Source organism: Schistocerca nitens, chromosome 7 (genome assembly GCF_023898315.1).
Source record: "Schistocerca nitens isolate TAMUIC-IGC-003100 chromosome 7, iqSchNite1.1, whole genome shotgun sequence".
Classification (NCBI taxonomy): Eukaryota; Metazoa; Arthropoda; class Insecta; order Orthoptera; family Acrididae; genus Schistocerca; species Schistocerca nitens.
Genome location: NC_064620.1, coordinates 164,874,324 through 164,898,401, shown reverse-complemented (window position 1 = coordinate 164,898,401; position 24,078 = coordinate 164,874,324). Strand labels below are relative to the sequence as shown.

Genomic DNA, 24,078 nt, shown 5'->3' with positions numbered 1-24,078 from the left:
GCTATACGTTTCTTTTTACGTAGTACTAAAACCAGAACTCACAGGGGAGCAGCAGTCAAGGAACATCTAGGCAGGTGTTCCACGCAGCACTACTACACTAGCCTGCATGCTTCCGGACATCTAATAGGCTGTGAGCGGCGTGCAACAGCCGCCCGACCTGTACGCGGGTGCGTTCGTTTCGAAGCAGTTCTGTGGTCCGACCTGTGCTCGGGCTCGGTCGCCAAAGTGTTAACTTTGATGTTCTTAATGTGAAGTCAAGGATATGACTGGTGGTTTTCGTTCGAAGCATTCAGCTCTACGTAACAACAAAGCGTAAGCAGCATCGGAATCGGACCCGGTGGTCTAGCGGTAAAGCGCGTGCCTCAAAGCTGGAAGTTTACGGGGTCGTTTCCCCGTCAGACAACGTATTTGTCATTCTCATTTAACCTAGGATTCACCTCTCTGTGATATGGACATTCGCGAGAAGCGAAACGTGGTTTGGATTCCATTTTAAAATGTGTGTGTCCTTTCCCGAAGCAGCGTCGCAGTTGGACTAGGGGATTTTGCTAAAATTTTCACTAATGGATACATTTATTCACGAGGAAAGGTCGTATGTGTAATTTACAATGATTTATTTCAAAGTAGCTGAAGTATGATAAGTTAAATCCCCGACGCGCTTTTTTGTCGTTATGTGAAGACTGTTTTAGCAGCAGCTTCGAAAGACCTAAGATCAAATAAGACAGAAGGGATAGACAACATTCAATCAGAATTTATAAAATTTTTGGGGGAAGTGGTAACAAAACGACTATGTACGTTGGTGTGTAGAATGTATGAGTTTGGCGACATACCATTTGACTTTCGGGAAAATATCATCCACACAATTCCGAAGACTGCAAGAACTGACAAGTGCGAGAATTATCGCACTATCAGCTTAACAACTCCTGCATCCAAGTTGCAGACAAGAATAATTTACAGAATTATGCCCTTGGAATGGAAGCAAGACACATTCATAGGATTTATTGATCTGAAAAAGCGAAATATCGAGGAAAACAGGGTAAACCTTGGGGAGAGACGGGTAATATGTAATGTGTATTAGAGCCAGGAGGGAATAATAAGAGAGGACGACTAAGAACGAAGTGCTCGGATTAAAAAGGATATAGTACAGGGATGAAGTCTTTCACTGCTACTGCACAATCTGTATGTCGGGGAAGCAATAACGGAAATGAAAGAAAGGAACAAGAGTGGTGCCCCCAATACTTATCTTCTCACATTAAACACCTATCATCATTCCACAACCGCAATACCAGATCGGATACGTCTAGCATCTTGGCTGTACCTTTACATAACACAAAATCTTTCTCCGTGTCATTCTCCATCTCAGCCATACGACTATGGAACGCGCTCCCCTGTGATCTGCGTCTTATCCAGAACCACTCAACATTCAAGAGGGAACTCAAAACTTACATATTAGGGACGGTATAGCCACCATTGTTGTGCCCCTCTCATCTCTTTCTTTCTCCTCTCCATCACAACTTCGAATTTTACCATTCTATTTCTCTTCCTCTAACCTATCTACCTCTTCTATATCTCTTTCACCCCATTATATCGTCTTATGTCTCTGCTCGATGAGAATAACTCACAAGCTGCAAGAACATAACGAGAAAATTCCCAACTAACAATAGGACTGACATTCACAAAAGAAAAGTATGTTTACTTTCATATACATAGTCATTACTACTATTATTATTATTATTATTATTATTATCATTATTATTCTTGATTGTTGTAATTATTTTTATTGTTATAATTATCATTGTACTACTGTTATAATCTCTAATTTTTTTTCTTTAACATCAATGCTGTATAATACGTTATATGTCCTTAATGTTCTGTAGAAACTGTAACTCGTTCAATCTGAGTATGCCTGGTTAGGTGTAAGAGAGGGCCCGAAGGCCCTAATCTTGCCAGGTAAAATAAATGCACAAATAAATAAATAAAGTTAGAGGTGAAAGGATCTCAGTGATGATTCGCTGATGACATCGCTATCCTCAGTGAAAGTGAGGAAGAATTACATGATATGCTGAATGGAATGAGCAGTCTAATTAGTACGGAGTATGGATTGAGAGTAAATCGAAGAAAGACGAAAGTAATGAGAAGCAGCAGAAACGAGAACAGCGAGAAACTTAACATTAGGATTGATGGTCACGAAGTAGATGAAGGTAAGTAATTCTGATACCTAGGCAGCAAAATAAACCATGACGGACGGAGCAAGGAGGACATGAAAAGAAGACTATTACTGGCAAAAAAGGGCATTGTTTGCCGGGACAAGTCTCCTGGTATCAAACAAAGGACGTAATTTGAGGAAGAAATTTCCGAGAATGTACGTTTGGAGCACAACATTGTATGGTAGTGATACAAGGTGATATGGTTGGGAGCAGGATACAGGGGCTGCTGGAGTGGAAGGCTGAGCAACAAATTGAGGATAGAATATAAAATTTAATTTATTACGCAAGAAATTTCATGCAATGTACTGGTGACAACATATTGACATAACTTGTTCAATTTATATGTACACCAGCTGATTTAACAGGAATCATCAACAAGTTATCAAACAATCTGCAAATATGAGATTTAAACCTTTCCCAAAATTTTAATGCTTGTTATTACGAAACACAGAAAATTACCAAACTGGTCACTATTTAAGCCTTACGTAACCTAATGGGCACAATGGCTTACAGGAAATATCACAGACGTATAGCAGTATCTGCCCACCACAACACTGTCTTACGTGACCTTGTGTGCCACAGTGATTCTCAGAACCAACTCATATAGTTAACTGGTAAATATTACCTACAATGGCGCTTGCGTTATAATCTTACGTAGCACACCACTTTACGAAGACAATGCAATAAATGCCAAGCACAGTCTGGTCCAGAATGAGTGCCCTACCACTGATTAAACTACTCAGAATCAGTAATGAACTATTTTACAACGCAAGCACATTCAGTTCAGACAAGTTAACAAGACAGTGCCTCCATTTGAATTTTACCACAGAAATCCATCAATAGTCGTAGGCCAGACGGTGATTCGAAAAGGATTGATAACCAGTTACCGCACTGTTGGCGGTTGGCACTAAACCCCTGGCGTGCGATAGCTGTGTGGGCCAGAAACCCCGTTGCAACAGGAGCCGTTAACAACAGTACCCACAGAACTCTTTCTAAAACCCCACCGTGAAATGACGTCAGAGGGGTTTCCAAAACAGTTTAACGCGTCCCTTAACTGACATAAGTTCAGTAACAAACTGAAATGCAATTTAAAGACACTCAAGTAAGGGTATTGTGAAACACTTCATCAACAATTTAAGCAAACATGCCCACATAGGAACTCCAGTTCATACGTAAATCAAACAGGGCACAAGTCAGTATTTCGACACGCTACGTGGGAACACTCACTGCCAGAAAGAAGTCTCGCTGTAACTCCACCAGAAGAAGATACACCAAACTGACAGATCACATTTAACAATATTAATCCAAATGCCGCTAATAATGTAATGGCCAGAATTACACCACCCCGTAGCCAGAGCGTGAGGAAGGTTGAACTCGTAAACAGAACGAACGACAGCGAGTCACTGCAGCACCTCCAGTTCCGCTGCTCGGCCGGCCCCAATGCAACTGTCACACTCACACCACTTGCCGAGGCGACTTCTGCGAACTTCCGGCATCGCTCCGCCCAGGCCCGCTCGTCTCTCTCTCTCTCTCTCTCTCTCTCTCTCTCTCTCTCTCTCTGCTCTCTGCTCGAGACTCCCTTTCGGCTTCACGCACAGAATCCCAGAGGCGCACCAACCCGCGCACCGCAAAGCGAATCGAAAGAGGTCGAACACACACCGGAACAATCAGATCGCAGGAGCACACGGCACACAAAGACTGTAGGGAAACCGGAACAGAAGAGAATCGAAGCATGTGACGTTACAGACGAATGCTGAAAATTAGGTGGACTGATCATGTGCGGAATTGAGGTGGATCTTCGCAGAATTGGCGAAGAAAGGAACGCATATAAAAGAATGAAGGGAAGAAGAGACAGCAGGATAGACATGGCTTAAGGCTTCAGGGAGTAGCCTCCATGATACGAGTGGGAACTGTACAGAGTAAACGCTATAGGGGAACACAGAGATAGGACTACATGCAGCAAGCAATTGAGAACATAGGTTGCAAGTGGTACTGTGAGATGAAGAGTTTGCCACAGGAGAGGAATTCGTGGCGGGGCGCATCAAACCAGTCACAAAACTGACGACTCAAAAAAGAGAAAAATACTTAGGAACTTCGATACTCGCGGCGGACTGTCGCTGGAGTCGGCAAGTTCTCAGAAGCCACGATTGTTATCTGTTCCATATTTAATTAAAAGTTTCGAGTGAACCCTCGTGACAGTGTTGGCGACCGCGGAGGCGCGACCCCGTTGATGCACGACCCGCATTGCCATCGGGATGCGGTCGGGCAGTCGGATGACATCTTTAGACGCCGTGGTACGCCGGTAAACGGCGTGTGCTGTTTTAGTCGTTTAATTTACATGAAAGCGATGTTATTGCGTATGCAGCGCTCCGTTAACTAAATTAACGCTACAGCAGACAAGTCGTCCGGTCTAAAATATTTAACGTCGTTAGTGTTATCCGTGAGAAGCCGGGTTGGGTCACTGGCAGAGATCAGAAAAGAGCTCCGTATACTCGCCAGCAAGTCCTGTGACGTCATCTCCGAACTCGCCGTCTCTGTTCTAGTGGACTCGACTCGTGTACGCCACAGCCCACTCGTCACCTGAGTCTGATGCCGGGAGCAAGTCGAATCGACTCGCTCAGAAGGGAGAGCGAACACACGAGTTAGCAAGTATAACCGCGGGTAAGCGGCATTCCCGCTACACACACACACCTTTTTTTTTTTTCTTCAAGAAATTTCCACCACTAAATTATAAATTACTAATCATTTATTTCATGCAGTCATAATTTCGGCTTTATATCCATTTTCAAGTGCAAGTTGAAACGTCACAAAATGTTCGTCCTGCCTAAACGACATAAGCAAATACTTGACATGACTATTACACTCATGCTCATAAATTAAGGATAATGCTGATACATGGTGAAATAACGCTCTGGTGAGCGGTTTGCGGGTTTAAATCACCTCGGGGTATGACCATGCGGTGCATTTGACCTGCGGTCGTTGCACAGTGGCGCTGGCAGCAGTCCACGTACGCAGAGGTGTGTTCGTGCATGTCAGAGTACGGTGCAGCGATTAAGTGTGCAGACGTTTTCAGACTTGCTAATGGTGACTGTTGAAAATGGCTCAAAGAACACACATTGATGATGTTATGAGCGGTAGAATACAAGGGCGACTGGAGGCTGGTCAAACACAGCACGTCATAGCACGGGCCCTCCATGTGCCACAAAGTGTGGTATCAAGATTATGGAAACGATTCCAACAGACAGGAAACGTGTCCAGGCGCTACAGTGTACACCACCACAAGAAGACGGATATCTCACCATCAGTGCCCGCAGACGGCCATGGAGTACTGCACGTAGCCTTGCTCGGGACCTTACCGCAGCCACTGGAACAGTTGTCTCCAGACACACAGTCTACAGACGACTGAACAGACATGGTTTATTCGCCCGGAGACCTGCAAGGTGCATTCTACTGACCCCTGGTCACAGTAGAGCCCGTAAAGCCTGGTGTCAAGAACACAGTACATGGTCATTGGAACAGTAGTCCCATGTTATGTTCACGGACGAGTCCAGGTATAGTCTGAACAGTGATTCTCGGCGGGTTTTCATCTGGCGCGAACCAGAAACCAGATACCAACCCCTTAATGTCCTTGAAATGGACCTGTATGGAGGTCATGGTTTGATGGTGTGGGGTGGGATTATGATTGGTGCGCATACACCCCTGCAGGTCTTTGATAGAGGAACTGTAACAGGTTAGGTGTATCGGGACGTCATTTTGCACCAGTATGTCCGCCTTTTCAATGGTGCAGTGGGTTCCACCTTCCTCCTGATGGATGATAACGCACGGCCACACCGAGCTGCCATCGTGGAGGAGTACCTTGAAACAGAAGATATCAGGCGAATGGAGTGGCCTGCCTGTTCTCCAGACCTAAACCCCATCGAGCACGTCTGGGATGCTCTCAGTCGACGTATCGCTGCACGTCTTCAAACCCCTTGGACACTTCAGGAGCTCCGACAGGCACTGGTACAAGAATGGGAGGCTATACCCCAGCAGCTGCTCGACCACCTGATCCGGAGTATGCCAACCCGTTGTGCGGCCTGTGTACGTGTGCATGGTGATCATATCCCATATTGATGTCGGGGTACATGCGCAGGAAACAGTGGCGTTTTGTAACACATGTGTTTCGGGACGGTTTTCTCAACTTATCACCAATACTGTGGACGTACAGATCTGTGTCGTGTGTGTTCCCTACATGCCTATGCTGTTAGCGCCAGTTTTGTGTAGTGCCACGTTGTGTGGCCCCACATTTTGCAATCATCCTTAATTTATGAGCATTAGTGTGTTATATACTAATACAATGGCTGATCGGCTCGTAGCGAACATAGTTCTGTTTGTACATACATTGATTCAGATAAACCTTTTTCGAAGACTGCTGTAAATTTATTTTAATATCTATTCAGAGAATGTCGAACAATTACGTTGACATATACACACTTCCGAGGCGTTACCTAGATTGTAAGGACAGTACCAGAAAACATGACATGAGAATGAAGTAGAATCTCTAAATGGTAATTAATCATTGAAATAAATTACAGAAATAAATGGTAAGCTACACGGCTCGCTGTTAACTCATAAATGCAAAGTGGCATGACCAAATGAATACTGAAACAGCGCGCATTTTTGTCGCAGGGATATAGTAGTGACGTTGCCGCGTGCTCAGTTTTAGTGACATTTTCTCATGATGGAGAGCGCAGAATTACTGCTAGGCCGGACAACTCGTCCGGCCGTAGATACTCAGTGCTACCAGTGCGAAGCTGGGCTGTGTCACTAGTCATATATAAATATCTAATTACGTGTTTGAGCTGAATTTTGTCCTCCACAGTATTGCATTACTTGGCATGTCGTTTAGTTTCTGGTAGTCTATTTCCCCCTTACGTTTGTTAGTTTGATATATCTTCATCTGCATCTGCTTATTTTCCCTTTATTTCTCTTCTCGGTTCTGTGTTATGTTTTCTTGCAATATCTGTACTGACATTCCTCTACTCTTTCGTAGCAGTTAATTTTTCTGTCATCTCGTGTGTGACCGATTCCTTCTCAGCTTCCCAACGTCATCGTCTAAAAGTTCCGGCAGTTACTTAAGGTGTCTTGTATTAATTTGCGTTCCTCTTTTCGCAGGCGCTGACAGGGCCCGGAGGTTCACCGATGCTGTGACGTCACACCGCAACCACGGCGCTACCTCGTGAGTAACCACCTGATGTTTCTTGTCTCGAAATGTTTTGTCTGAGACGAGCAGTAAAATAAAAGTTATTGCTGTGTCTTGTAAGGCTTCGTGATGTACCTGGCGTACTAAAAATTTAAGGGTTCAAGATGTAGTTATTCCCATCGTTTGTCTCTTCTTTCTCCCTTGGAAATGATATATATATGCGAAAAACGCCTATTTGTATCGTATTCCGGAGTCTACGTTAAACTAAATTTACTCCTAAAAGTGGTTGCGTTCAAAGGTCGGTGGAAGTGGAGGCGTAGTGAGAAGCACTGTGATATTCGAAGTACACTTGGAGTTGAGGGAATGTGTACAGACGGAACGTATACAACGTAATGGTACATATTGAAAATACAGGCTTATTTCTGCCGTACGTGGATGTAATGACACACTGTCGTAATGAAGTTTCGCATGCCTTAATGGCAGACGCACAATTCGTGTGCTCAGTTGCTTGTGTGTATAGACCCGAATAACTGAAGGTAAAGGAATGTAAGAGATGTTCACTCTTTAAGACGAACAGTAAGGACGAGAGCTGCGCACATCCTTGGGTGTTTGAGACTGTCCCAGATAAGAACTGGAACACGGGTCTCGGTTCTTGGTGGCACTGCCCTCGCTATCTTAGCATCTGGAGCTCATCGGGCACACCGACTGAGAGCATGGACCTGCCGTTGCTTCTCTCCTGTTCTTCGTTCTGAGAAAACCCCTTGTTTAGAGCTTCAAACACTCTCCACCTCATACCCCAGCTCCAGTATACAGTTCGGGTCGCGGGAAGAACATAGTGGCTTCCAGTTTAGAGCAGGCATATTGGTGCTATTTAGCGTGTGTAGGGTTCATTATGGGCTACACACCAAGTAACAGGATACCAAGCTATAGTGAATGTAATATTTTTAGCAATAGCAAAGCTTTGCCAGCCGACGAACTGACAGTGTGTATAACAGCTGAACCTGTGGTGTAGGGCAGAGACAGAGGAATCTCACTCTCTCTCTTCCGGGTTCCAGTCAATGATTACAGACAAACTGCCGTCAGAACAAACGGTTTCGGCCCATACTGACCATCTTACATGTCAGGAAAAGGGAAACTGAATATAATTGTTGAACAGTGTACATGCTGCAAACAGTAAATTATAAAACAATGAAAAGGAACTAATTTCATATAATTATTTAAAAAGCGAGCTCAAAAGTGTGAAGAAGCACGCCCGATTAAGTTAAAGTGGCGGGCTTAAGATCTAAACAGAATTATCTTGACAACGTCGAACGTCGAACTGCGGCGCAGCTGCGACACGAAAAGCATGTTTGTGAGCCAAGTTCGTCAGGCATCGCTACTGCACACGTAGTTGACAAATATACACATACAATTAAGTAATATCTTTTCTGGAACTAAAATTTGGTGTTAGTTATTACAGTAATAAATGATACATGCCAAAATAGGTAAGTGAAACTGGTTTTTAGAACAATTATAAAGGAAATGGATGAGTGACAATATGTGAAGCCGAAAAATTATGACAATTTTGTTTAACAGTAAGAATAGAGCTATGTATGAAGTTAAAAGAACTAACAAAATTACTCCCGAGAAGGCAAACGAACAAAGCGTATGACTTAAGTAATCAGCGACCTCAGTTGCTGCAGCTGTCAGAATTTTTGGACCACTGCCTTTCTTCAACATTGTCGCCCCTTACAAAGTCAGTCTCTCTCTCTCTCTCTCTCTCTCTCTCTCTCTCTCTCTCTCTGTTTGCGCAAAGAACGCATCACGCACCCGCCTTATACTGTGTACATTATTTCAGCTCTCGATCTAGATGCCGAATGAATCACGTGTTTTCCGAGCACGTCACTCTTTCTATCGTTTGATTAAAATCAAGCGACATGGACAAAGAAATCACACTGCCTTAAGTAGTTAAACTTCAAATTTACACAATCTGGCTGACTTACAAATGCAGTTACATCACTTTAGGAATTTAGGGGATGTCAGACGTTTAGTGACACAAATTTTATCCGAATTAACACTGTATCCCTTGTAAACAGAATGGTGATTAAAATATGTGTTTCAGTGCAAAACTCTCAAGCCACACACTCTGTCTTCGCTTTTGCTTGGATGCTCAGCTACCTACTTTTCAATCCGTCAGAGTCATAAGACTCTAGGACGCTGGTATTCACAATTGTCAGTGCGGAAATTCTGTCAGATAAAAATTGTAGTATTATAAAGTTCGATGGGGATAAAATACATACTGATGCAAAGACTGGCAACAGGCTCCTTGGGAAATCTTTAGTTGTACACTTTATCAAAATTAAAAGGTTCTCAGCTTTTTAATAAAGAATTGAGTAATAACGGGAATCAGTTACGTCGTGTAGATTTTTGGAAGTAATTGTTTAAACTGGTGAACAGGGATTCCCAAACGTTTCCTCTGACTGAACACTGCGAGAATCCTGGTACTTTGATGGAACTGCATGTTTATTTTTAATTTTAATAGCTTTTAAAAAAATGAGAAACTTGTTGTATTCAGTGATTACTTCAATTTTAAATCATAACTATTAAAACAGAAATCATGGGATTTTAAAAAATAATTATTATCGTCAAAATGTATAGAAAATTCCATGTTGTTAAAATTTTTCGCAGAGCACTTACTACCGATGGAACACCAGTGTTCCTCGGAACGCAGTTCGGGAAACACTGCTGTAAAGATATGAAGTGAAACTGTCATGTTGGGACAGTTACAGGAAATTCCAGTCGCCGTCTAATTGGTTGGGTACTGTGATGATGCAATTTGTTCACAAACGAGGTTACAGACGAAACATGTATAGAACTTACATCAGGTCGGGCTGACGAGAGAGATGGGTTATATACTCAGAAAGGCAGGGCGAATGGTCAGAAACTTGTTTCACTGGCGAGAGAGCCTAACAGAAACGTTGAAAAACTCTTAACCGGCAGATAATCCAAGAAAGACGCAGCGTGTCGTGCGAGACTCTGCTTAGAAAATACAACGGTCAAACTGTCAGGAAGGTAACTATGAATATTGTTGGGCCACCAAGTAACGATCGCGCGGACATCGTGCAGGTAAAATGAGATTGAAAACAGATCGTACACAGACGTGCAGGCAGTCGTCCTTGACATGCCTCTCCCCCTTGAATGGAACGCCAAGAAATTTTCCTATATAGTACAACAAACACCCTTTGTAGGGATTCGCATGTGAGGATTTACGAGGGTAGCCGCAAACTTCAAGTTACTTCTTCGCAAAAAGAAATAAAGCTGTGGTCACGAAAATTGGTGAGGGTGTTGATTATCTGTAAATATTAATCCTTAAAAATGGCACAGTTTTCTTAACCATGGCTTACTGGGCAGAGACCTTGATTGTAGAAGTTTGCATTTTGGCTGTTCGCGGAAAGATCTCCACTTCTAAAATCACCTTGTCATCGTTCTGAATATGACTGCGATGGTTCTCATCCAAGGAATGCGGAACAAGTGACTGGGTTGCGTGCCAAGAGAATACGGTGGGTGAGGCAACACCTGACAGCACAAAGGAGCCCTGTTCGGAATGCGCTGGAGCGTTGTTGTGGAGCAAATATATCCACTCGGACAGCTTCCTCGCCTAACCACCTCAGGGAGTTTCGGTGGAGTGGTCCTGTGACACTTTACATCTTACGTGCTGAATCTGTTAGCACCAAGCCGACCGGGGTGGCCGAGTGGTTCTAGGCACTACAGTCTGGAACCGCGCGACCGCTACGGTCGCAGGTTCGAATCCTGCCTCGGGCATGGTTGTGTGTGATGCCCTTAGGTTGGTTAGGTTTAAGTAGTTCTAAGTTCTAGGGGACTGATGACCTTAGAAGTTAAGTCCCATGGTGCTCAGAACCATTCGTTAGCACCAAACCATGGCCGTTCCAAAATACACTCATCATCATCTTGTCCTATAATGGTTGTGTGTTAGCACTTTTCGGCGTTGGTGAATCCACATGTTTTTACTGCTTACTTTGCTCTGTTGTTTCGGTGCCATAGTGATGTACTCAGCACTTTCCATTGTGATTACACGGCTTCAGCTCTTCTGACCTCGCCGGCCCGAGTGGCCGAGCGGTTCTAGGCGCTGCAGTCTGGAACCGCGCGACCGCTACGTCGCAGGTTCGAATCCTGCCTCGGGCATGGATCTTTATGATGTCCTTAGGTTAGTTAGGTTTAAGTAGTTCTAAGTTCTAGGGGACTGAAGACCTCAGAATTTAAGTCCCGTAGTGCTCAGAGCCATTTGAATCATTTTTTTCGCCTGACACAGCCGCAAGATTTCCGATGCTCCTTCAGTTAGGATGGTTCTTGACTGGGTGTGACCAGTCGCGCGACCGACGGGTACGAACTTTGTCATGTTACAAATGTAGACTGAGATGATAAAAACTGATCAGTGACATACTTTCACTTTGCCCACTGCCGCCTGCCTTGTCATACGCCAGTCTTCGAGCACTAGGGCCTTAACATCTCTTGCGATTCGGGTTCTTGACAGAGAGGTTGTTCCCTGTCATTGAGACTCACCTCAGCATACTCCACTTTGTCAATGGGGTGCCACAACTTTGTTTTGGATCCTCTAACTCCGTGCTATGGTTCTGTGGCGCGGGGATTGCAGTGTGTACCAGGTCTGCAGATTTCTACCTAGAAAATTAATAAGGAAGGTTTATTTTTACTGGGTGACAAAATTAAAATTTTTGTTACCCGTTGAAGATGCATTGTGAAGATTGTGTCCTTGGCGATGACAGGTGTGATGGAGAATATTATGCTTTATTTAGGAAACGTCAGAAATTAATAGTTAACAGATGGCTTGTATGAAATACGAGGCACCAGCGTAGCGTCTGCACTGCAAGACTGGAAATCTGGGCTTGTTCCCTTCTCAGCCCTTGGCATTTCGTGTACTTTGCCCGCTAAAGAAGCAACGAAGTTGACTATTTTCTTGAAATGTTATATGTAACAAAGTTTATTACATATATTGTTTGTGTGTTCGACTCCGTGGCGGAAGTGAATCAGAAGAACGTAGAAGGGAATCCTGAGACACGGGCAGCACATTACACGTTACATGCGTTCGTTGAAATGGACAAAGTGTCGAGTATGTCGGCCAGAGAAACGTGGTTAGAAAAGGTCGCAGCCAAGGGGCTCTGGCAGGAAGTGAAATCCGCTGTGACTCATGTTGGCATTAGCCTGCAGGTTTCACAGTGAAGGGACGGTTCAGCTCCTCTCGCACCTGGCATCCAAACAGCTCGCGAGTGCACGAGTTACTTGCAATTCTGAGACATTGCATGAAATAAGGCGGTTTTTTTTTCCTGTTGTGCTACGTAATCCTTACCCTTACTTCGGTCCATAAGCGTTCATAATAGACTTTCGCTCCCCGTTCGCTCTCTGACCATTGACCGGCTTTTAGAGTTTTATTTTAGGGTCCAAGATTGCAAGGTGTATGTGGTATACGATAAAACGTTAAACGTTTTCGTTTAGAGGCAGGGTACTTTTATGTATTCCTTAGGCTACGCTGTTTCTTTTCCAACTAACGCTCAGCTATACCAGGTTGTGACCGGTGTTAAAGTAAATCGCTTGTTCATGGTACTTCAGTTTCATGTGTGCACGTTAGTGTACAGTTAAAAAATTTCTGTCTTCATCTAATTATGGTATTTGTCCTGGCTATTACTCCGTTTACTATTACAATACAGTGATATCTTCATTGTGTAGAACACCCGTTGTCTCACCGTAGACCCCTACAAATTGATAGCAAAAATTATCTTTTCGTTTCTTTTTTACATTTTACTTTCAGTTTCCACTCGTTCGGGACAGGCGCAGTGCGGAATTCGTATGCCGAAGTCCAAGGCCCGTACGGAGCCCACACTAAGACGCAGTATTCCCCTGCATTGTTGCAGTAACCAATCGGGCGGCATTACGCCTTCACGGAGCCACTTGTGAATCTGGCTCTCTTGTGTTTAGCATCTCCTACAGGGCAGACATCATTAGGCCGCCTGTCCTTGTAATTTAGCTTCGCTCCAGGGCAGCTCAATTAGGCCGTCTGCCTCTAGCTCTCTTTTAATTTGACTTCGCTTCGGACTCTCGTGTATTTGAGTTTTGGTCTAGAGCAAACGACCTCTACCCCTCTGTCATTCGGCATTCGCCCTGAAGTCTCAATGTTTTGTCACCCATCCTTGTTACGAAAGAAAACGAAATTCGGTATAGCTTCATCTTTCCGAAAGCGTCATTTGTAAACCGAAACTTCGATAAACTCGGACATTTTTCATTTTACTTTCGTCTGAATAGTCCCTTGACAAACTCACCTACTCCATTTTGCCAACATTCCCCTCGACGTTGTATACAATTGTATCCATCTCTTGTACAACATTAAATGTGTATATTCGTTACACATTAACAATTGTGTTAATTCCTCGCCCAAAAGATAAATATTCGGTCGCTAAGGAATTTGCAATTTAGTGCATCGACATCGAAATATCACCACACCCACAACCATCAATCAAAACCTACAAATAACTCTGTATCGTTTTTGTATTAGTCTATTCTTTGTTAGGCTCTACGTTAACTGCCATATTGACTGGGATTTCTGTTTCCAACGTCCACTGCTGGTCATCTAGGACGTACTGTGACGGGAGGATAGCGCTGGTTAATTTCTTTCTGACAATTTAAAAAAAATTATGCAAAAATTAAAATGTTGTCTGAAAACTAGTTTCAGAAAAAAATGGATATTTGCTTTATTTTCATAAAAATACTTGTTTCGAGGGCGTAACCCACGTTATGGAGCAGGCAAGGGAGAGGCACTACCAGAACTTCACGCACAAGTTTAGCCGGCAGCGTGGCAGTGTGTACGGTGCCCCTAGACGGTAGACTGCACCCAACACTCGTTTCTTTTCGGTTCTCGGTTTCTTGACGTCTATTGTGCCTATCACTAGTCTGGTCGTAGGGAACACCCTGATCTCTTCCCCCACCTCCCACCCCTCAGACCACGGCCGCCGCCGCCGCCGCCGCCGCCGCCGCCGCCGCCGCCACCACCGCCGCCGCCGCCACCACCACCACCAGTAAGTGAATGTGTTTACGACCGACTGCGCGTTTGGGACCGGCAGGCATGACGACGTCGAAGAGCGGAACGTTCTGCCGACAGCCCGCTTCCGCTCGGCTAATGTGCCTGCTGTTAGGGAAATAGCCAGACACCCAGGGCTGTTGTACTGTAGTTACTGGCGTCGTCCCATTTGTTCGCCACTTACGGTGTCCAATCCGGTACCTACAAAGTGAAGCGGCGGTTAAGACGTTACACTCGTATCCAGGAGGATAGGGATTCAAATCCAGGTCCAGTCATCCTGCCTCAGGGTTTCAGTGCTAACCTGAAATATTTGAAGCGAAAGCCGGCATAGTTCCTTCATCAATACGTCGGCCAATTCTATACCATATCAGCCACTGCTCAGTCTGTGCTGGCCTTCATATCGAGCGGATGTGTAATTTTCTTCTTCAGTAGCTACTTTCAAGTCTAAGAGACTCGGAACTCTGGCGAACGCCTTAAAAAAAATCGTATGCTTCTTAGGTAAGGTCCCTCAATTTGTGGGCACGATTGTGTATTAGTCTTGAAGCGCAGGTTCTCAAAAGTACGGAATGCAGCTTTTAGTGCCCAGTGGAGTGGCAGTTGTTTCAGAAGTTCCTGGTCGATTAAAATCACTGACGAAGCCTCCTTTCGCGTGCATGCTCTTACCAACTAAGCTGTCCAGTTACATACAACCCACCCTCAGAGTTCTGCTATGACGTTTGTCGTACCTTCCAAACTTCATCTAATTACACTAGTACTCCTGGAAGAAAGAGTTTTGCGGATAAATAGGTTATCCACATTCTGCGCTTGATTTTGGAATAAATGTTACCTCTGCAATGGTTTCACTTACCACTTATTTCGAGACTGCAACTGTTGTCGTTTTTGGTCGGTAGAACACAAATCTGTGAGATTCTAACACGATGAAGGAAGCGCACTGATAATTAAGTTACTGAGGAATAGCATATGCGTGGACTACCCGTATTCAGAATGATTTAGTTCGTCCTGGGCTGTATCTACGAACTAAAAAACGCCTTGTCGAAGAGTGTCTTGTACCATTCGATAGTCAATCAGTTAAGACAGGGGCACCCACTGCCATTTCCACAGGACACCTTGGAAACTAGCCCAGGATTACCGTTTCCTTAAAGCATCGTGCCTTCCGAACTGGAACACTTTAACCCTGTGGCCAACAGTGAGAAGCGCCGATCAGTATTTACGGGAATCACATAGTGGCAGTGCTACCGAAGCATCCTTAATGAAACCTCATAGTCCGCAGCTCGTGGTCGTGCGGTAGCGTTCTCGCTTCTCGCTTCCCGCGCCCGGGTTCCCGGGTTCGATTCCCGGCGGGGTCAGGGATTTTCTCTGCCTCGTGATGACTGGGTGTTGTGTGCTGTCCTTAGGTTAGTTAGGTTTAAGTAGTTCTAAGTTCTAGGGGACTGATGACCATAGATGTTGAGTCCCATAGTGCTCAGAGCCATTTGAACCATTTTTTTTTTTTTTTTTTTTTTTTGAAACCTCATAGTCAAGGGAAGGCAGGATTCGGTTACGATTGTGGAAGGGGCCGTAATCAGTAGCTATTGGTTGCCTTTTACAGTTACACGCATTTATTTTTAAAACAATAATTCCAGACCCAACAATAAATAAAAAAATACCACACGTTATTAATAAAGTAATAAACAACTGTGTAAATAAGTGTTTTCAGTGCGTTACAATTTAGCAAATCACCATAAAATACAGATGCAGATAATGCTTTTGTTAAAAAAAAAAAGCCACTGTGATCACGGCTGAAGGCCTTACAAGCCAAGAATGGCAATAAATTTAGAATGTTTAATAACTACCTGCAATTACAAATTACGGGTATTGAAATTTAAAAGTGAGTGACCACAAACACAGCAGGAGGTATCAGATGCCGGGAATGGCAGTAAATAAGGTTTTAAGGCTTACTGCTAAAATACAAATATCGGTTTTTTTTTTATACAAAGCAAATGCTGCGATCACGGCTTAAGGCCTTACACGCCAGGAACGGCAATTATATAAAAAGTTTACAAACCTGTTGTAAAACAGCAAATACAAGCAGATGATAATGAAAAGAAACAAGCAACTGACCACCGAACAAGTGAAATAAAATGATGGTAACCTTGTAACACAACCCTTACACTGCTAGATTTATTACAGAAGGCGACCGGAACTATTAACTAGACATATATAACCTTTAATGTAGGCATTACAAGGTATGGTAATAAATACAATAATAAAACACAAGGACCAGTCACAGACGGTGCTCAAGGAATCGACCTCTGAGAAGGTCCGGCAACACTCACTTTCGCGAGCGATGCGATAGGCAGCCAAGAGTTGCATTCACTTCACAAGATGGTAACTCAGACTAGTGGCAGTCTAACGAATGACTAATGGTAATATTGCTGAAGCTACCTGACGTTCAATAAACCAAATGCAAGAATGGAACAAAACGCCAAAGCCGGAACCGGCGGACTGCACTAAGCCCACAGAATACTGTGCTTAGAGCGCCCAGAACGAGAAAGGAATCACTACCATCAGGGTGGATGAATCACAAACGGCTTAAAATCAAGAAAGCTGTCAAAACTACACGCCTTACCGGACAGCAGCGGCAAGGCGAGGAAACGTACACTGCCGTTACATACACTAATCCTCAGGGCAGGTAACTGGGGCGTTAGCGGACACCAGGCAGGAAAAATATCACTGGTTGAACTTAACCAATTGTAACAAGCTGAACGCAGTAAATAGTAATAGGAAGTCGAGGAAAGCTAATCAGATCCGCTTTCCCCAGGCACTCCACTCGCTGCTCTTCCCCTCGGCGACACGACGGGCAGCAACACGAACCCAAGTCGCTGGAGAAACGCAAGATGTCACAGTGGTGGAGGTTTTTCTACTTGAATTGAAATGCACTCATCTTAAAGCCTGCAGGATCTGGTTTACGACGAGGTCATGCACCCTCGTGACCACAGCCCATCCATCCGGCAGTCGATGCGCGCCGCCAGCGGTCGCGGCGTGTTTCTCGCACAGCGCGGACCTGGCTCCTCCTGAGTCCCCAACCGAACTCGCCACTTACACGACACGGTAAAACAACGACCTCGCCCCAAAGATAAGGCAAGAGTTACCACATATCGATAACCGCCGCTGCTGCCACTAGCAGACAGGCAACGCTTGGGAATTAGTGGCGCCAGTCAAAACGAGAAGAAGACAAACAACCGCAAGCATGCCAACTAAAGGATACGGTCTGGTCTCCAACAGAGGGCGGAAACCTACAAACAGCACCAACGCGAGCCGCAGCGCGGCTCACTTACACCGAGTGTGAACGTAGTGTTGGTGTCGACCAGAACAACAACTGTCCAGCCCTGGTTACCCCAGTTCCACAGCCACTCCTCACGATACCTCTGGCACTCGTAATGAGTTGTGCTGTTTGCGAGATCGCCTTCTTCGGTGAATCGCCGTAAGGACGCTTGCGCTTTACCTCCAGCATACGTTTATGTTCATAGAGTACGCCCGCAACCCTCATACGAGGATAGTCTGTAATCTACAGAGATTTTTAGGGGTAAACGTGGGCAAGATGAGTGATTACTATGCACTGTGCCCTGTCGACACCAAAGGACGTCTATCACCGTGCAACAGCGCATCTTCGACTTTACTCATTCTAGTTGTCATATCGCGTCATCAAACTGTTGCACTTATGACTGTAAGAAAACGTCAGTGAAACGTGTGAAGTGAATACATTACTGGCCATTACACACATGCAACAGGAGGAACGGAATGAACTAACGCAGTTTTACTCAGAAGGGGCCGGGGGGGGGGGGGGGAGGAAGACATTCGGATCACGGATTTACTTCAAACTTTGCACGCTTTTAGTAGTCCACTAGGACAACGAAATGTGCAAGTAGTAAGGCGAAATACTTTGGCGATTTCGAGAAATCACAGAAGTAATTTCACGCGTCGGTGATGTGCTGAAGCGTCCGACCCTGAGCAGGAGCTGGCGGTGGTCAGGTGGGTAGCAATCGGTTCGTAATCGGTAGATCGTTGAATCGAGTCTCGCTCATCTTTTAAAGGAGGTGTATTTCCATGAACTTGCATTGACTTTGCAATGTTATTTCGCTGTTTACTAATTTTCATTATTACAACAAATATTACGCGACTTTTATTTCTATAGGCAAGTTAAAAACTTAATCAATCGCCATCAAACTTGTTCGTATTTGATTGATGACGAACGAGAAATTTCTCCTCGTGAAGTTGCTATTAAAATACATTCAGGCTCGGGCGATACCCTTCTCTTCTCAGAATCGTGAGTGCTACAATGCTGCCTGTACTATGAGCGAGCTAGATCATGCTCTCAGTTCATCCCGATCCTCCACCCAAGGGCCAGACTCCATCCACATTCAGATGTTGCAGGACCTTTCTCTTGCAGGCAAGCACTTCCTGCTTCAACTGCATATGGGCAAAGGACATATTTCCCGGACGTTGGCGTGAAGCCACCGTCATACCCATACTTCAGCCCGGTAAGGACAAAAACCTTCCTTCCGGCTACCACCCCACCTCTATCACCAGATGCGTCTGCAATGTGATGGAACGTATGATTCATGGCCGGCTGGTATGGTGGCTCGAGGCTTGCAGTTTACTAACGACTGGACGGCATGGATTTCGAGCGCGGCGTTCTGCAGTTGACCATCTCGTTACTTTACCCACCCTGGACACGAATGGTTTTCTCCGGAAATCCCCGACTGTGACCGTGTTTTTCGATTTGGAGAAGGCCTAAGACATCTGCTGGAGAACTGGTATCCTCCGTACCCTACACACATGTGGTCGCGTGCCCTGTTTCCTTTATAAATTTTTAAAAGACCGAGTTTTCAAGGTGCGTGTGTGTTCTGCCTTGTTCGACACCTTTATCCAGGATAACGGTGTGCCGTTCCGACCTGAGCGTCGTCCTCTTTGCTGTCGCCCTTAACCCTATAATGGCCTGTCTCCCACGGGCATCTCTGGCTTCCTTTTTTGCTGACGATTTTGCCATCTATTTCAGTTGTCCACGGACCTGTCTCACTGAGCGGCGTCTTCAGCGATGTCTTGATCGTCTTTACTCCTGGAGCATCGACAATGTCTTACGTTTTTCCCCTGACAAAACCGTCTATATGAGTTTCTGTCGGCGCAATAGGTTTCTCCCACCATCTTTACATCTTGGCCCTGTTGCCCTTACGTTCGTTGAAACTACGAAATTCCTGGGACTCGTGCTCGATAGGAAACACTCTTGGTCCTCCCATGTGTCTTACCTGGCAGCCCACTATATGCGGTCCCTCAATGTCCTACGTGTCCTCAATGGTACTTTCTGGGGTGTCGATAGAACCACCCTCCACCGTTTGTATCGGTCCCTTGTCCGTTCGAAACTCGACTATGGGTGCTTCGTTTATGCGTCTGCACGTCCATCCCTTCTACGCCATATCAACACTATCCACCGTAGTAGCATCCTTTTGGCCAGTGGAACCTTTTACACTAGCCCTGTTGAGAGTCTGTATGCCGATGCTGCTGAAGTACCACTGTCCTACCTCCGTGACTTTCTCCTCAGCAAGTATGCATGCCGTTTGTCTGCCATGTGTGGCCACCCATCCTATGCCTCCACCTTCGATGACTCCTTTGATCGCCAGTATGGGGGCGCGTTCCTCTTCTCTGTTACCTCCTGGAGTCTGCTTTCGGCGCTTGCTTCGGCAGCTTAACTACACACTACCCGCAAATTTCCCGGTGGGTGTGAACCGTTCACCACCTAGGCATCGTGAAGTGGCCCGTGATAACCTTGGCCTTCATTCGCTTCTTAAGAACACTACTCCATCCTTGCTCCATCACCTTCAGTTTCATGACCCACGCATGGAATTTTGCGATAGTACCTTTGTGTACACTGATGGTTTTCTGACTGACCATGCTGTCTAGTGTGTCTTCCTCATTGGCGCCCACGTCTTTAGATACCGGCTTCCGGCACACTGCTCAGTATTTACAGCCGAGCTCTTCGCCCTGTTTCAGGCCATGGAGTACATCCGGCGACACAGTCTTTTCAGCTGTGTCCTCTGCCCAGACTCTCTCAAAGCCCTTCAAAGTCTATGTGCGCTGTACATCGCCCATCCCTTAGCGCAACGGGTCTAGGAAAACTGTCACTTGCTCACTGTTGGTGGAGCCCCTGTGATGTTTATGTGGGTTCGTGGTCACGTCGGTCTGCCAGGAAACGAGGCTGCTGACGCTGCTGCCAAGGCTGCAGTCCTCGTTCCTCAGCCCACTATTTCCTATATTCCCTCCAGTGATATCTGTGTTGCCGTCTATCAGGAGCTGGTGTCTCTTTGGCATCGCCATTGGTCCTCCCTTCATGGGGATAAGCTCAGGATTATTAAGCCTCTCCTTGCGGCTTGTAGGACCTCCTCTCGGCCGTCCCTCCGGTAGGAGATCATTTTAATTAGCTTGCGTATTGAGCACTGCCTTCTTAGCCAGCTTCATTTCATAATTGGCGCTCCCCCACCACTTTGTACGCATAGCACCCAAGTTTTAACTTCCTGACTGAATGTCCATTTTTTAACCGTTTACGTTCGCGCTTGGGTATGCCGTCTGAGTTATCGGCCGTTTTAGCAAGTCACGCGCGGGCTGTCGACCGCGTTTTAGTTTTTATCCGTCAAAGCATTATGACGCTGGCCATTTAATTTTTAGTTTTGGACCTACGTTTCTGTATGGTGTCCATTCTCCACGTCCCTGTTTTTGGCTGCCTTCTCTTACGTCAATAAGCCGGCCGATGTGGCCGTGCGGTTCTAGGCGCTTCAGTCTGGAACCGCGTGACCGCTACGGTCGCAGGTTCGAATCCTGCCTCGGGCATGGATGTTTGTGATGTCCTTAGGTTAGTTAGGTTTAAGTAGTTCTAAGTTCTAGGGGACTGATGATGACCACAGATGTTAAGTCCCATAGTGGCTTAAAATGGTTCAAATGGCTCTGAGCACTATGGGACTTAACATCTGTGGTCATTAGTCCCCTAGAACTTAGAACTACTTAAACCTAACTAACCTAAGGACATCACACACATCCATGCCCGAGGCAGGATTCGAACCTGCGACCGTAGCGGGCGCGCGGCTCCGGACTGAGCGCCTAGAACCGCTAGACCACCGCGGCCGGCCTAAGTCCCATAGTGCTCATAGCCATTTGAATCTTACGTCGATTGGCTTGACGTTTAGTCGTTTTTTAACACACCTCTGTTTTCGTGTTCTATAGTTTTGACGTGGGCGCGGATGACCCCCCGTTGTTTTTGCGCCCTAAAACAAAAGAAAACAAACAATCAAGGATATCGTGTTTTTACCTCCTTTGCCGGCTTCTCTACCTAAACTCACAGCAAGAAATTACGCTGCCACTGAGCAAGTTACATCCGCAATGCTACAGCGAGTTAGCGAAGAAATTGATTTCTGATTGGATGTGTGCAGGATAACCTACGAAGCCATATATAACTTCTTTAGTTTAAGATAAAAAAACTTGAGTTTCCCTACAAAACTACACTAAACCCAGCTCTGTATCTTTTTGAAGCACCCTGTATAATGAAATAAAATGACTAGCGTTGAAGAAAATATAAATTTAAAAAAAAGTGACCGGGACTCGATCCAGCAATCCATTGATTACGGAGTTTGAACGCTAACTACACGGCCGCCGCCATTGCGCCACGGGTACGTCACTGGCAAGGAAAACTTTTCTTGCTGGTCTGTCGAGTCATCTAAGTTAGTACGCCTTACTGCTTGCACCGCATGTTGTCCTAGTGGACTAGTAAAAAGTGTACAAAGTTTGAGTGAAAGCGTGATCCGTACGTCATGACCTCCCCTTGTTAGTATAGGAGGAAGAACAAATGATTAAAGTTACAGCTATGTGAACCAGAGGTGGTGTGTACTCAGTGGCATCACATACCTTAAATCTGTGAGACTTGACAAGTTGGCAACGTTTTTTCTCCTCGAAGCCTCCGCTTACGGACACGTCCATGGTGAGGCGGTACACAGAACGGGGACCCCCCTGCGGGTCCGGGGATTAGAATAGGCCCGAGGTATTCCTGCCTGTCGTAAGAGGCGACTAAAAGGAGTCCATCCCCCTCACGGGGGTAGTTAGCGCCTGCGTCCGGAGACGGACGGTTTCACGACCTATAATCGTGGTCTTTTGGTTTTTCACTTCTCGTTTCTTCCTTCCTTTTGTTGGTTCCTTTCTTTGCTCTTCTCCTCTTCACTGTCTTCCTTACTCTTTCCCTTGACTCCTCCTTGCCTTCTCATTGCCTTTTTCTCCTTGCCTTCTCATTGCCTTCTTCTCCTTGCCTTCTCCTTGCCTCCTTCTCCTTGCTTTCTCATTGCCTTCTTCTCCTTGCCTTCTCTGGTCTCCGCCTCGGCGTTTGAGACAGTCTGTCCTCTTTCTCCCTCTCTCTTCCTTTTCCTCTTCTTCCTTCCTCCCTGTGCGTGTCTGAAGGCCGACCCACGCGTTCGCACGCGTAGCCGGTGACGGGGTAACGCGTAAGTCCCCGCCCTGGGTAGACATGTAAGGCACGCGCGTACCCCCTGGTAAAGGCCAGGCCCGGGGAGGGGTGATTGCCTGAGCTGATACCTTCTGACCATGCCGATTGGTCCCTCCGTCTGTTTCTCGGGAGGTGTGACCTGAGGTGTAAACATTCACCTAAGGCGGGAGTGCCCTCTGAGAGGGTCCCCACAAGGAAGGAGCGCGCCATCGGAGACGCTGGCAATCATGGGGGATTCCTCCGCAATGGATTCTACTCCATCGCTTTCGACTTCGACCCACAAACGGAAACGTGACCAGCCAACAGTGACAAAAATACTACCGCCTGCCCCACAGTTCCTCGTAGTTTCTCGATCTGAGGACGGAAAGGATTTTTCCTCTGTCAACCCTTTCGTTATCCAGAAGGGCGTAGATGCCATAGCCGGATCTGTCAAATCTTGTACCAGGTTGCGTAACGGTACCTTATTACTAGAAACTGAGAGTGCCTTTCAGGCACAAAAACTGCTTCGGGCCACACTCTTGTACACGTTCCCTGTCCGGGTGGAGGCCCACCGCACTTTGAATTCGTCTCGTGGTGTGGTCTATAGTAGCTCTCTCGACGGATTGACAGACGAGGAGCTTCAATCTTTCCTCGCTGAGCAGGGCGTGACGGCTGTCCATCGGGTCATGAAAAAGGTCAACAATGACCTTGTACCGACCCGGACAATTTTCTTAACCTTCGATAGTGTTAAGCTGCCATCGCGCATCAAGGCGGGCTACGAGGTTATTTCTGTTCGCCCCTATGTCCCGACACCTACGCGCTGCTACCAGTGTCAGCGTTTCAATCACACTCGCCAGTCTTGTTCCAATGCGGCTAAATGTGTCACTTGTGGCAGGGATGCCCATGAGGGTGACTGTCCACCTCCGTCTCCTCGTTGTGTGAACTGTCAGGGTGACCATGCCGCATCCTCCCGCGACCTGTCTATAAGGAAGAACGCTGTATCCAGGAAATTCGAGTCAAAGAGGAAGTGTCCACCTCGGCTGCTCGCAAGCTATTGGCTAGTAGGAAGCCCACGCTGCTCCCAGCGGGGAAATACAGCACTGTCCTCGCC

General features: G+C 45.9%; 2 protein-coding genes across 7 annotated transcripts in view; one reads left to right on the top strand and one right to left on the bottom strand.

The window, feature by feature from the left end:
• The window catches only part of LOC126195378 (dystrobrevin beta), a 620,666-nt gene that overhangs the window by 278,520 nt on the left and 318,068 nt on the right, over positions 1–24,078 (top strand). For all 6 annotated transcript variants that reach the window (XM_049933955.1, XM_049933957.1, XM_049933956.1 and 3 more), the window contains one exon: positions 7,359–7,422. The gene's annotated coding sequence lies outside the window, so the exon portion shown is untranslated. The remainder of the gene's footprint in view (positions 1–7,358; positions 7,423–24,078) is intronic.
• Positions 1–24,078, bottom strand: part of LOC126195520 (filaggrin-2-like) — a 133,157-nt gene that overhangs the window by 48,748 nt on the left and 60,331 nt on the right. The gene's annotated exons all lie outside the window — the stretch shown is intronic.